This window comes from Ambystoma mexicanum, chromosome 13, assembly GCF_040938575.1.
Source record: "Ambystoma mexicanum isolate Mex_15411 chromosome 13, UKY_AmexF1_1, whole genome shotgun sequence".
In the NCBI taxonomy this organism is placed as follows: Eukaryota; Metazoa; Chordata; class Amphibia; order Caudata; family Ambystomatidae; genus Ambystoma; species Ambystoma mexicanum.
In genome coordinates, this window is record NC_090938.1 from 197,301,676 (window position 1) to 197,315,304 (window position 13,629).

General features: G+C 46.8%; 1 protein-coding gene across 5 annotated transcripts in view; it reads right to left on the reverse strand.

Moving 5' to 3' along the window:
* The window catches only part of NAV1 (neuron navigator 1), a 999,939-nt gene extending 987,255 nt beyond the window's left edge, over positions 1–12,684 (reverse strand). For 3 of the 5 annotated variants that reach the window (XM_069633627.1, XM_069633626.1, XM_069633625.1), the window contains exon 1: positions 12,502–12,683. The gene's annotated coding sequence lies outside the window, so the exon portion shown is untranslated. Of the gene's footprint in view, positions 1–12,501 lie in introns of all 5 variants that reach the window. The other 2 variants (XM_069633622.1, XM_069633628.1) reach the window with 2 other exon arrangements.
* Positions 12,685–13,629: the final 945 nt, after the last annotated feature.

The following is a 13,629-nucleotide window of genomic DNA, read 5'->3' on the forward strand; positions in this document are numbered from 1 at the left end:
CTTTAACTCGTACCAGATGATAAGCCCCCCAGAGATCTAACTTGGTCTATATGCAAGCGACCTTCACCTGGTCAAGGAGTTCAGGGATCAGAGGCAGAGGATAACGGTTTTTAACCGTTATCTGGTTCAATGCGCGGTAATCGATACAAGTTCTAAGGTCGCCTTCTTTTTTGGGTACGAAGAACAAAGCCGATGATGCCGGGGACTTTGACGGGCGAATAAAACCATTAGCTAGGTATTGATCCAAATATTGTCTCAAATGCAGGTTCTCAGGTTCGGTAAGGGCATAAATCCTGCTACAAGGGGGTTGTGCACCGGGCACCAGATCGATTTGGCAATCGTACGATCTGTGAGGAGGTAACGTGTTGGCCTGTTCCTTTTGGAAGACGTCCTGAAAGTCTTGGTATTCCGGAGGTAGTTGCATGGAGGCAGAGGTTACAGATGCTAGATTAATCTTCAGGTTTTCTGGGTAGCAGGTTTGTGTACAATCCGGGAAGGTTATTCTCTTAGCTCGCCAATCAATTCGAGGATTATGTGTCTCTAACCAAGGGATTCCAAGAATAACCTGAAACTGTGGAGCCTTGATTACATCAAACACAACACCCTCCCGATGGCCGTCGGGACCAATAAGAGTCACCTCAGTAGTGGAATGTGTTACCGGTCCAGAGGCAATTTCAGTTTCATCGACTGTGGTGATGACATCTTTGCTGGTTTTAGGACGGAGAGGGAGGTTAATCCTAGAGACCAATTCACGATCCACATAGTTTCCAATAGCCCCACTATCGATGTATGCCTTTATTGCATGCATCCGCTTAAGCTGTTCTGGATCTACGAGAACCATTGGCACAATGAAATGCGAGGTCTGAGAGTTAGTTATCAAGCTCGGCAAGCGGACCCCTGCGCTTGTCGGGCGGAGTCGTTTCTCGAAACAGAGTCTTCATGGTTTTTATCAGCGGCTCCTACCGCCTTTCGGGGCGGTTTTGCCGGGCAATCTCGTAGAAAGTGTCCAGAATTCCCACAATAAAGACATCATTTTAACTGCTGCCTCCTTTCACGTTCCTTTTGAGTTAAGGGTCCTTTAACCCCTCCAATTTGCATAGGCTCATAGATATCAACTCCCTTGGGATTAGCATTGGTCTTGACCAACACCCGGGTCTCAAACCTGGACCGATCTGCTTTTCTGTTTTGAAGTCTGTGATCCAATTGGACCACTAAGTCTATATACTCTGTGCATTCTTGGGGCGGATTTACAACTTGGGCCAAGACATCTTTAAGTTCTCCGCGTAGGCCTCGATAAAACAACATGACTCTTTTATCCTCTGGCCATCCCGTTTCCACAATAAGTCTGTTAAAGGTTGCAATATAGGATAGGAGGTCCTGATTGCCCTGTCGCAGGGATAGAAGTTCGTCATCCAGAGCCTGCCCCTGAGAGTGTCGAGCAAATAACCTTTCCATGCTTGCTTGAAACCCTTGAAAATCACGGAGAATCGGGTCATCTTGACTAACCAGTGGAACTGACCAATCGGCAGCGCAGCCGCTGAGATATGACAATACAAAGGCTACCTTGGTCTGATCATTAGGGAAGGCCCCAGGTCTGCATAGGAAGTGCAAACGACACTGATTCATGAATACAGTGAATCGTTTGGGGTCCCCAGCAAAGCGTTCGGGTGGGGCCAGCGGCATGTTTCCGGGTAGATTAATCTGCACAGGGTTACTGGAAACCACAGCAGCGGGGTTCCCTCCGGAACCGGGTAGACGAGTTTGCCCAGCTTGACCTTGCAAAAGCTGTCTGGCCAGGTCATCAGTTCTTTCCTTTGATATTATTAATTCCCTCCTGAGGGCATTAGTCTCTTGACGAGCGGCATGTACTTTGGCCCGTAATTCCCCCAGTAATTGGGCCAACTGATCAGTCTCAGAACTTTCCATAGCGCCTGGGTGGGAATTTGTAGGAAGGCTTCGCGTTCTGTAACGCTCACCTGACTCCCACGGAGGTGCTGGCCTGGTTCGCGCTGCTGTGACCTCTTCTAAGGTGATGCGCAGGGTTCGGAAGACGGACTGGACCGGGCCCCCAAATCTGGCTTGTCTGGCTCGCAGAAGTCTCCTTCTTAGGGTCTGGAAGGACGAGCTCTCCATCCTGCTTCTGATGCAGGGGCGCGTTGGTATCCAGTTACTTCACTGGATTTTCGGATTGGTGAGAACCAAACTTGCTTGGCTTCCAGGTAAGTTTTTTCATAAGAGGTTCCCCTTGTGTGCATGCATTAATGTACTAATGCTAGTGTCTTTTTACCCATAGGGGCCGGGGTACGGAATGCCGGGGAACAGGCACCGACCCGAGATGAGAGGTGAAATCCTTGTAGAAATCAGGTAAGTCTTTAATGAGTGTTTTTTGGTAATGTCTTTTAAGTCGCTCATTAACGCTGATGTCCTTTTTTCCCCTTAGAGGCCGGGGTCCGGAAATGCCAGAATGAGGCGCGGACCCGAAATGAAGAGGGAATGAATCAACAGGTAAGTCTTAACATGGAGATTTAGCTTTCCTTATTCCCTTCTCTCTCTCACCTTTTGTTCTTGCCTTTTTCTCCCTAGGCGCTTGGGCGTGACTGCGAATCCGGATGATCGCTGCTGAACATGGAGGCGCCATGTAAAGGTGAGTGGAATGTGGCTCTGCAGCGATCGACGCAATGAGCTTTTAAATAAAAGTCTTCCTTTTCAGGATTGTCGGCGAGACGTCTCCAGGATGCGGATTTAGCAGGTAAGGACTTTTTCCTTCTTCTGTTCTCTTCTTCTCTTCCTTTGAAGGTGATCCAGGATACTGGCAGGTGTGGCAGAAGTCAGGATGCAGGAGCAGACACGGTGAGCGTCCAGCTGCTAGATGCAGAACAACGCGAAGCATGTGTGGCTGTTCGGGTGGGGTTTAAATAGCCTTGGAAGAAGTTCCAGGTATGTATCCTTCCTCCAATCAGGTATGTATCCTTCCCCGACCACGCCCGGATGGTAAATTAGTCCCACAGGTAAAGTAGTTCCTTTCAGGCCTCAAGGAGGCCGGGATCCTGCAGCATGGTCTGCATCAGGTAAGTGCCCCCAAGCACTCCCATAATGAGCCTGGCGCCATAGGCGCCAGGACACTGTCCAAAGGGCCCCTATATGGGGTTGCTGGGTCTTTCCTTGGGGACTGGATGTCCGCTTTCGGGGACGCAGGGCTTGAACCAGCTCCCCGGGAACGGGCATCATGACAGCGGGGTCTTGAATGTAGCCGGAAGCATGCAGAATATATCCACCATGATTTATCACCCCAGATGTATTAGAAGTTGCAGAATGTACGAATCCTAGGCTTTCATTTGGTTGGAACCAATACATTTTTCCTCTCGTACTCCCCGCTTTTGCAACAAGCCAAAAGTGCGGCCACACTCCTGCACGCATCTGCTTTCACGTACAACTCGCATGACACTTTGCACAACACTTCTGCCATAAGAATGTAGCTATCGTTCACGACAAAAATTCGAACTGTACTTACACACATAACTAATTATCCTCTTACACACTCCCCTCTAGCGTATTGCCCTAGTGTACCGCTCTCCACCCATACACATGCCAATTAGACATGGGTGGCTAGCAGGGACCCGCCCAAGCCCTCATAACCTTTAATGGCCATTATGCAAACACGCATACTAGCAACTCCTAACTTTTCCCATACTTCAGGCTTCGGTCCCTCCGAGGGCTTTCGGCCTACAGCTAAAATTAGATGAAATTAAATTAATGTGGAGAACCATAGATAGCAGGCCTAAAGCGATCACACTTTTTATTAGCTGGTAACCAATGCGCTTCATCCACCAAGTGCTTTGCAAAGTTGCTCTCTGATGTGTTTTGGCGTTCATCAGCTTCTATAAGCCTCCAGCTAGCAAGTGCACGTGGTCAGCAGTTTGGAGCCAATCGGTAGCCGACTTAACCATCAGAGAATCTTTCAGAATGCAATCTTCCATCAAATTAAATGAAATCAGAAGAAGTGAAACTAGACAAGTGTAAGGCTTGCAACACTGTTGTGGGGCAACAACATGTTATGCCAAAAGCATCTCTGGAGCAGACCTCTGACACTTCCTCATAGCGCTTTGTTTAGTGATGTAGTGCCTCATAGCACTGCCTCAGGCCGACCATTTAGGCAGGATTGTACTTGAAACGGTGCAGGAACAGAGTGCATAAGTAGGAGGGTCAAAGGTTGTAATAAATGGTGTGTATTTTCTCTAATTGATAGTGCACAGGGAGAGCCCATGCACAACTCTGTGGTGTGTTGTGTTGTGGGTTGTTGACAGAGGCCCACACAGATTACCGGAAGAAAACAGAAAGATCCTGGGAAAAATGGTTTGATCTATTACCAAAAGCATTCTGAAAAATTGAGCTGCTGCCCAAGATAACACTTGAATTTGAATACAAATCAGTGGGTTTTTTGGCAACAAAATATCATGTATTGTCACTTTCTTGTGCAAGATGAGATCAGTATCTCTTGGTGGGGGGTTTCCACGGTTTCTCGGAAGGCCCACAGCTGGGTCTGGGAATGAGTAGCAAAGGAGGAACCAGTTAAGATGATTTGTTTTGATTTTAATATTTGATGGCTCATTCGTTCACTTCGAGGTGATGTCATGTGTAAGTAGCGCACACCATTATGTGAGTAATAATTAAAGCAACAGAGCGCATCCGTCGCTGGAGTGGAAAAGTATGGAAAATGCAAGATCCTGTGCTTATGCAGTTCCATTTAACAAGACTAAGCCTGCTAAGTGGGGTTCACAGCTACCTGTGGTCAATGGCCAGGTCCACTAGTTATTTATAGAACTGGGGGAACCTCCACCAGTGCTGGTTACACCCTAGTAGTTAAGGCTACTGCATAGTCAAAAAATGTCCTTAAATCTTCAAGTCAGCATATACCACATTGAATAATGTTGCACATTTGTCATAAGTGCTTGGTAGGCAGATACAATGTCCAAATCATGTGGACAGTGCTCTCAACATCGTGTTGTAAGCTGCCATACATAAATACATTTCATTTCATGAAAATAAGGAAATGCCCAATTTTTCCTGCCTCTGTTCGATGTCAGCTTCTGCCCCGATGAAGGACTTGCACAACCCAAAAGCATAAGATGCATAAACGTTTCCCCCTGTATAGTGCAATGCATCTGGTGATCACCAAATACTTTTCATATATTGTATAACGATCTACAACTGTTAAAAGAACAACGTTATGGTGGTGCCAGCTTCCTCCCACCTTTGTTAGACTGTTCTTCTAGTTGGCTATGCTAGAATCGCCTTAAAGGGAATTTTTCTCTGGGAATTTGCATTTTTAGGCTCATCCAGTATATTCAGTATGCGCTTGCCCAGATTTGACCAGAACAAAGCAAGCTTGACCGCTATCAAAGTGACTGGTAAATTCAGATTAATTGCCTGGATATTATTGGATCACCCTTCTACCAATCATCCGCAATTCAGAGGGAAGGTCAGCCCACTGTAATATGTCACAAAAGACTTCCATGGGAGCATTCTATTTGGTGAGGGCCAGATCGTTAAGCAAACCAAGCTTGATAAAGAACGGTTAAGCTATGCACACCTGCATATTTTAAAAGATTGATACTACCCACTTTTTGAGAAAGTTCTGCCTTACGTTGGTCAACGTCATGGAATGCATCGTTGCAGCCATGGAAACGACCCCCCTTCTCTCTCCTCCAGATAGACACACGAATAAAGTTCAGGGGCAATCCTTCATTCAGCCAGTCAAAAGCACCTCCACGTCTGCAGGACATGCTGTTGCCAAAAAGATGGATTTGCCTTCAGAGTTCAGGAGCCATAGTTTGGAACACATTTCTGTAGTCGGCATCCAGCCACAGGAAAAACATTCAGGGCCAGATTCTCAAAACCTTTTTGGGCGTAAATGGGGAGATGCGTGGCAGCCTGTTAAATGAAAACTATCCCATATTGAACTCTTGGGTGGGTCCAGGACACACACACACACACACAAGTGCGCACTCACACATGCCTTCCAATCCACTTTACAGGATAGTTTCACGAAGAGACGCTAATCACCGGAGGCGTGGGCCACGATAAGCTCAGTTGAGCAGGCATTGGTTTTCAGCCACTGTATGTTTGTTGCTGCTACCTTATAATGATTGCTTTAAGCACTATCTGCTTTAAACGCTCTCTGCTCTCCCAGGTGATAAACAATGCCTGTGCTTGCTGTAGCACACCTTTCTATCTGAGGCTACAGCATCACTGCAGAGACTGCTGCTTCCTGCCTGCAACGTCCACAATTTAGGAGTCATTCAGCACTGCCAAGCTTTTGAATGTCTCCACCATTGCAGGAAATGAGGTATGCTAAGTCTTGGGTTTTAGCCCCTCCAAGCTTTTGGGTGAATTTGCCACTGCAGGCAATGAGGCATGTTAAGTCTTTTTTTCTATTTCCAGCAGACTTTGTACTGGAAATTGAAAATGGTTGTTCTTTTACCTGGGGTGAACTGGCCAGGGGAACGGATGGGTTTACGGTTGCGTTATGCGGGGTGAGGCTGACTAGCCCCACCAAAAGCTGGACCACAAATGTTTCATGTTGGCAGAACTTTTGACCCAGGTCACATTTTGAGAAGTTTATCCGGCATTACTCTAAATTAATAATTTGCCTTATCCAAGGAGGAGTACATACTAGTCTTGCTTTTAACTTTGGTCAGTCCCCTTTAATCACTAAATTTCCCCTTCGTCAGTTTATGACTTGCTCTTTTAAGCATCCCATCCATTGTAAAACACCCGTCAAATGGACTGCTCCAACCACTGAGCTATTCCCATTGCACAGTGTTATTGATAACACACTGTGCTGTTCTGTTACTCAATGAATATTAAAAAAATTACAAAAATATTGCACCTGCTGCAAATTGCATATTGCATCAGAGAATTTTGTGAATAATAAATAATGGTTGCATTGTATTTCGAATTCCCCGACAAGACTTCCAATCAGGAATCATACACAGGAAAGTTGCAAGTAAAAAAACACTGGTGTTACAGCATGAACTTCTGAAACTGGTGTTCAACCAGGGGTCTCAGAGTCCGATCCTCAAGAGCCACAACCGCACCAGGCTTTCAAGATAACCACTGCCTGTGCAAATAACTTCCATTTAGATTTAGCGCCTGGCGGCCCAACTTTGTATAGTGTGAGCTACCTCAATTCATGCATATGTGCATACATAGGTAATGGATATACGTAGAGACATTGGAGCTCATTATGAGTTTGCCGGTATCCTGCCGGTAAATCTACCAGTATACCGGCAAACAGAATTACTGTTACCAGCACTCGGTCTGGAGTATTGCCGACAGATTACGAGTGCCGTAAAATGGTGTGAATCCACATTCATGGAGTATTTGGCCAGTGTTATCGGCACCTGTAATACCAGTGATTTTTGTAACGGTATACGTTAATACCGTCACATAAATACCGCACCGACCAACTTGTAATGAAGCCTATTGTATTACCTTTTGTGTCCTTACACTATAAACATGGAGAGAATGTGGCTGTTGAGGGCCAGGCTTGACGACTGCGGTGGCAAAATGAGCTGACGTGAAAATAGTTAATAGGAAAGTGATATTTACCCTCTGCAAATATTTCCCAGTTCCAAAATCTGGGTAATGCAGGTTGGACCAGATGCAAAATGTATCCTGGGGGAACACATCATGCGCTCTTGACCACCCTTTATTTATATATGAATGGTGAGTAAAAAGGGCTCCTACCCTTTCCCACCCATGCAGTCACAAATGTGCAATTTGAACACATGTGGTTCCATTCACACACACACCCCAAGCAAACAGCCCTATGCAGGTGTTTGCATCCAATTCCATATTGAAACATTTGTCAAAATGGAACTGAATTTGCAAAAGATCTTTGTAATACGCTCAGAGTCCACAAGTATGAAACATGTAACCTTCATGTTGACATTGTTTCGGTTGATTCTAAGTTAATTTCTAAAGCCTCACTCTGGACAAAAAGCATGTATTGCAAACATTCAAATATACATTTGGTGACGCTTGAGTGCAGAATAGCAAAGCTTGGTTCTTATCACATCCCAAAATTCCAACTGAGATCTCACTAAGAGGGGTACCTTGTCAAATGGATAGATCAAATTGTCACATGTGATGCACACAGATGCCTTTTTACACACATTAATAAACATAGACACAAGTTGCATTTTAAAGAAGTGCTTTCCAACTTTTAGCTATAATTCAACTGTACCAAAACTGGTGCTGTAATAAACTAGGTGATGTACTGAAACTGGCGCTGTACCAAAACTGGTGCTGTAATAAACTAGGTGATGTACTGAAACTGGCGCTGTACCAAACGGGTGCTATAATAAACTAAGTGATGTACTGAAACTGGCGCTGTACTAAACTAAGAGATGTACTGAAACTGGCGCTGTACCAAAACTGGTGCTATAATAAACTAAGAGATGTACTGAAACTGGCGCTATATTAAGTGAGTGACAAGGAACAGTTTATGGTGGAATGTTGAATGTGTGCACTGCTGGTGTTTAACTCATGTTGTACTCATGTGTGCAAGAATCTACACGTTGTTATTTTAATGCACAAAATGAACATTGTTCTCAATATATTTTTTTAAACTGCTTGAGCTATTTTTCTGCTACACATTAGGAGCTGCATGTTTACTCTTTTAAATCCAGACCAAGTCTATATTGATTACGTGGATGAGCAAATGGAAGATCTCTTACATTATATTACGAAAGAGACGAGGTATTAAAGGTAATTACAGTGTGTGGCCATGTATTATAAGGAATAAAATACCCCCACTATACAAAGGAAATCCCAAGTCACCTTGGGGTTATGTGACCTTACAAAGGAACTCGGCCGTACCCTTACAATGTACGGTAGGGGGTACATTGTCCCAGATATCATTTGTATTTTTATACAGAGTTTCATGACAGACTCATCAGCATCTAATCAGTAATAATATTGGTTATTAGTCCCCAGTATATAATGAAAATCAATTTGTCGTCAGTGGGAGAATGAAGGGCTCATTTAGCCCAGCCACGACAAAGGCTGCCACTGACCAATGATGCTCGTCGCAGCCAACAGGACTGGGCGTCTGTCTTAAGAGTACAGGGGGCATAGTGGAAACCACGTGCTTCGGAGCCGAGGATTCTCCAGCGAGCACCAAGAGTTGCACCCTTGAAGAGCTCTCCTATTGGAGCCCGTCAAGGAAGAATCGCTGAACCAGTTGGGACAGAAAGTGACGCATCAGAGACACGACGTGCGAGTTTGGGTCTCACATTTGTGAGAAGTTCTATTACTTGCCCTGACTCAAAAGCGGTGTATATTCCCAGCAGAGGAATCGCTGGGGGATTGAGGGGGAATTGAGGGAGGCTTGGGGTGCCAAAGCCCCGGGTCTTTTGGTTGTTGTAGCCCTGATAGAACCTCAGGGGCTACAACCAAAAGGCTGGCTAGGCCCGAAGTCCCGCCAGACCTGACATTAGCGTAGTCCCGGATCTTTTACAAACCTAGCAACGCCCCTGATTCCCAGCATGACCTGTACACAAGCTCAGAGCCTGTAGCGAGGCACAGAAAGACACTCCTGCGCTTCACGTGTGATGCTGCGAGTCCCGTCAGGTTTAGCACTTTCTGGAGCACTTCTGGCAGACAATAGGCTATTGTGAGACCCTGGCAAGCCACGCCAATGCTAACACCCACGCCCCTGGCAATCTGCTCCGATCACTCCAGCACTGGCAGAAACTGCAAATTCACACAGAAACTGCAAATTCACAAGCCTTGATCTGCCAACAAAAACCTCTGAAAAGCCTTTTCCGTCCTCCAAAGTCTCCCATGGCACAGTCACGAGGGAAGGCAAAAGGAAGAGGGTTGGCATCTGGCCACAGGATTCCTCAATGCACTCGCCCATCGGAGAAAGAATGGGCCTCTCCCAACAAGCTGGTGAGTGAGACATACCATAAGGGCTGGGGTAGAGTCAGGCAAAGCCTGACCTTGCACTATCACAAACCTCTAGCCATTGCAAAGGGCCACCTGTTGAGTGATCCCCAAGTCTCTGTTGGCCTATCCGCCTAGCATTCCCTCCTTGTCAGAAAGGATGTGACTTAGGAATTCAGGCTAAGCTCCTCCTTTTGTAGTGGGGACCAAGTCTCATTTGCATAGCATTTCTTATCTTCTCCAATCCCATGGCAGGCTGGAAGGGATGAGGAAGTGGCAGAGGATCTGATCAAGTCAAAGATTGTCTATCGGTCGTGCGTCAATGTTACCGAGTTGCCGACAGAATTCCCTGCCACAAACGCTGGTCCTGAGGACAGAGAGGCAGAAGGCAGATGGCAGAGAATTACGAATTCATCTATATTATGTCTACACTGACCTCACAGGAGGGCGATCAATAGCCTACACTCATGCACCGATGATGAGAAGGGGCTCCTACTCCCAAGGTGGTGTAAAATGACTCATGCAGACTCTTCCCAGGGTTACAGTCACGGATAGAGTAACGCTCTGCAACAATGACATTATCAAACAAATGCAAAGATGACAGAGGGGAAGAACTAAGAGACTGTTACATTGTGTCTCCATTATCACGCAGGGGTGTTGCTAAGTCCGGGCTCCGGGGCTATGCTAATGGCAGGACTTGGGGCTAGCTAGCCTTTTGGTTCTAGCCCCTGAGCTTGTATCTGGGGCTACACCCAAAAGACCTGGTGGCTATAGCCCCCCCCAGTCCTCCCTAGCGACACCTCTGCTGCCATGTAATGCACCCTGCAGACCTCTAATGGTGCAATCACGATTTAGTGCATGAGCTGGAATGGGCCATGGTGCTTTGAAGTAGCATGGATGCTTATTAAGCACGCTCCAAGAAACAAAATACTAACATCAAGAGGGCCTGGCAGAAAAACACACTCCTCGTTGCACACTGTTGACCAGTTGCATAAGCACCACTGTGTAGCGTGTTGTGAGATGCGGAATATCATTGCTACTGAGTAGATTGCTGGATGCCTCCATGTTTGCATCCGGTGCTTTGAAGGCACTGGGCCTCATTACGACCCTGGCGGAAAGGGGTTTATCCCGGCGTAACCCATGGCGTACCTCTCCGCCCGACTACGAGATCCCGTAGCGCCATGGTGATTTTTACGCCTGCTTTTTGCAGGCGGAAAAATCCATGGCGCTACGGGACTTGTCGTTAATTACGCCACCGTAAATTACAGTGGCGTAATTAACGCCTTCCCCACTCCCATTATACCCTATGGGGCAAAAATGGGAATGGGGAAGGGTAAATGGGGATTGGGGACTTACCGCCCCGCCAAGGTCGGAATGGGGCGGTAAGTCCGCCAACCCCCATGGCGGAGTTGGCAGCTCTGCGCCATGGACCATGGTGCAAATTGCACCATGGTTCTCCGCCAGGGTCGTAATGAGGCCCACTGTGTATTGCTCCGCGCTTACTCCAATTAGTCACTTGTCATTAAGTCATTAACTAAGACTAATATCATAGGAATAAGTTAGCTTCTCACATGGTGGCATGGAGCTCTGTGGCCTACTATTAGCCTGTCCTTTGATGTTTGTCAATAACACTTTGCATTATGGGAGCTTTAGTGTCCCTTTTTTAATCTGTCTTTGTGCTACAATAATTGATGTCCCATGTGTGTAGCCTTTTGTCGTACTTCTCTGTGATATTTCTGCACACTATTGTACTTGCTTTTTTCCTATTACCATATGTAAATGCAGGGCAATAATTACTAGAATACAAAGACAACTCCGGGACTCAATGGACTTCTAACAACTTCCAACAACAACTCGAAAACACCTTGCTTCACAGATTACACAAATATTGACACACCTACTTTCCTAAATGTTCTTATACACGGTGTACTTCACGTTGCACATGTTCTCAGTGCTGCAAATACACCGGGGTCAATGTACGCATTAGCAGCACCGGGTTATCCTTTCCAGAGTGCTGGAAGATTGCACGCTCCGCATGCAAACACCATTTGAAGTTGCGACGAAATGTTAAAGTTAAAGTGGATTAGCAATTGGCGCGAACCCAAGGCGCGTGACGCCATGCAGGGCACGGGGGAAGATAGTAGAACGTTCAGAGAGACAGGACTCCAGGTACATCCTCGTTAAACAAGAGGGCGTAGGTGTTCGCAGAACTGTGCTACGCAAGTCCATTCAGTCCCCCATCCATGAGTACACTCGTCCATGTATCCAGGCACGAGTTGTGTCTGCACTCTGAGTGAGCGGACTGGGGTGAACTAAACGCATGCAGTGATCTGTTGGATAAATGCATGACTCTGCGCCCAGGACATCTGATATCTAGTGCTGGCAGCTCTACTCACTATCACTGTGTGATCCTGGCCAAACGCGTGTTTAGAAATGAATCATATTCTGATATGAATTGGCACATAAAAACGTCAGCATTTTCATAACGAGGGATGCCATCTGCCCCGCGAAAAGCACACCTTCTGTGATGCTACAAAGTCAAAGGCTTACCTCTTGCCTCTGCGTGGGCGCCCGGGTGCCTTTCATCCCCCATCGGATGTTCAGAGCTTGCGCGGACCGATAGCCCAAGGTTGGGTACCGGGAGAGGAAGAGCGGACACCCTCTCTCCCACATCGACAGGGAGAACGCGAAACGCTCGGTTCGAGAACCCACTCGTCATCCAAACCTCAGAGTGAATAACAAACGACAGCTTTTCTCCCGCACAAAGCGGATGCCAGCATCCCGAACAAAGTGTCCATCCCACGGGAATGGCAGGCGGCGAGATGCGGCCACGTGACTCAGCTCTCCTCCCTCTCTCCCCCCCGGCACACTCCAGCCCTTTATGCGACGCCGAGGAGGATGCGAGGCGCTCGGGGCAGCAGGATGGCCCATTGTCCTGCTTCTGCCAGTTTAACCCACCCATGGGCTGAAGGTCAAGGTCCGCTTCTCTGACTGCTTAACTTCCAAGGGGTTCCCACTGCAGAAGAACCAGGATGCCCCCTCTTCCTCTCCACACACACACACTCTACTTCCCACATCACTAAATGTGATAAATGAGCTGCTTTATAAAGGACCTATTCAGCGAACAATACCAGTTCCCGAAACCATCCTCTGCCTTATCAACAACGCATCAATAGTTGAGCCTTATAGACCAAGAGTCATTATCGTGGGATAATGACCCACTCCAAGTATTGGGGAAGTAACGCCAACTGCACTGTGTCTATACGGTTATTAGAACGTGGAGAAGGGCAACCAGAAATAAAGTTGAGCTAATTGTGCTCCTTTTCTGTAGTTCAGCTGTGACATACACGTAGGTGGCTCCCCACCACCAAATGTTCGTCATTTCCAGAGCTGAGTGCAAATGTGCAGAGCAAAAGATGGCTTACGCGCATGTACGGTACGCCGCCTTTTGCCCTGCCCTTTTGGACTTCGCCATGCAAAGTGAGTAAACGCTGCCTGGAATGCTTGCAGAGGGGTGGGCTCCGCAAGGGGGCAGCGCAAGGGCGGAAGGAAAATCAAGGAAATATTGCGTTGCATTAAAAAAAAAAACTAAGCCATGTTTATTCTCACTGCAAAACCACACATCAGAAACGTGACTCATTGACAGAAAAAAAAGAAAATCATAGATATGGCTATATT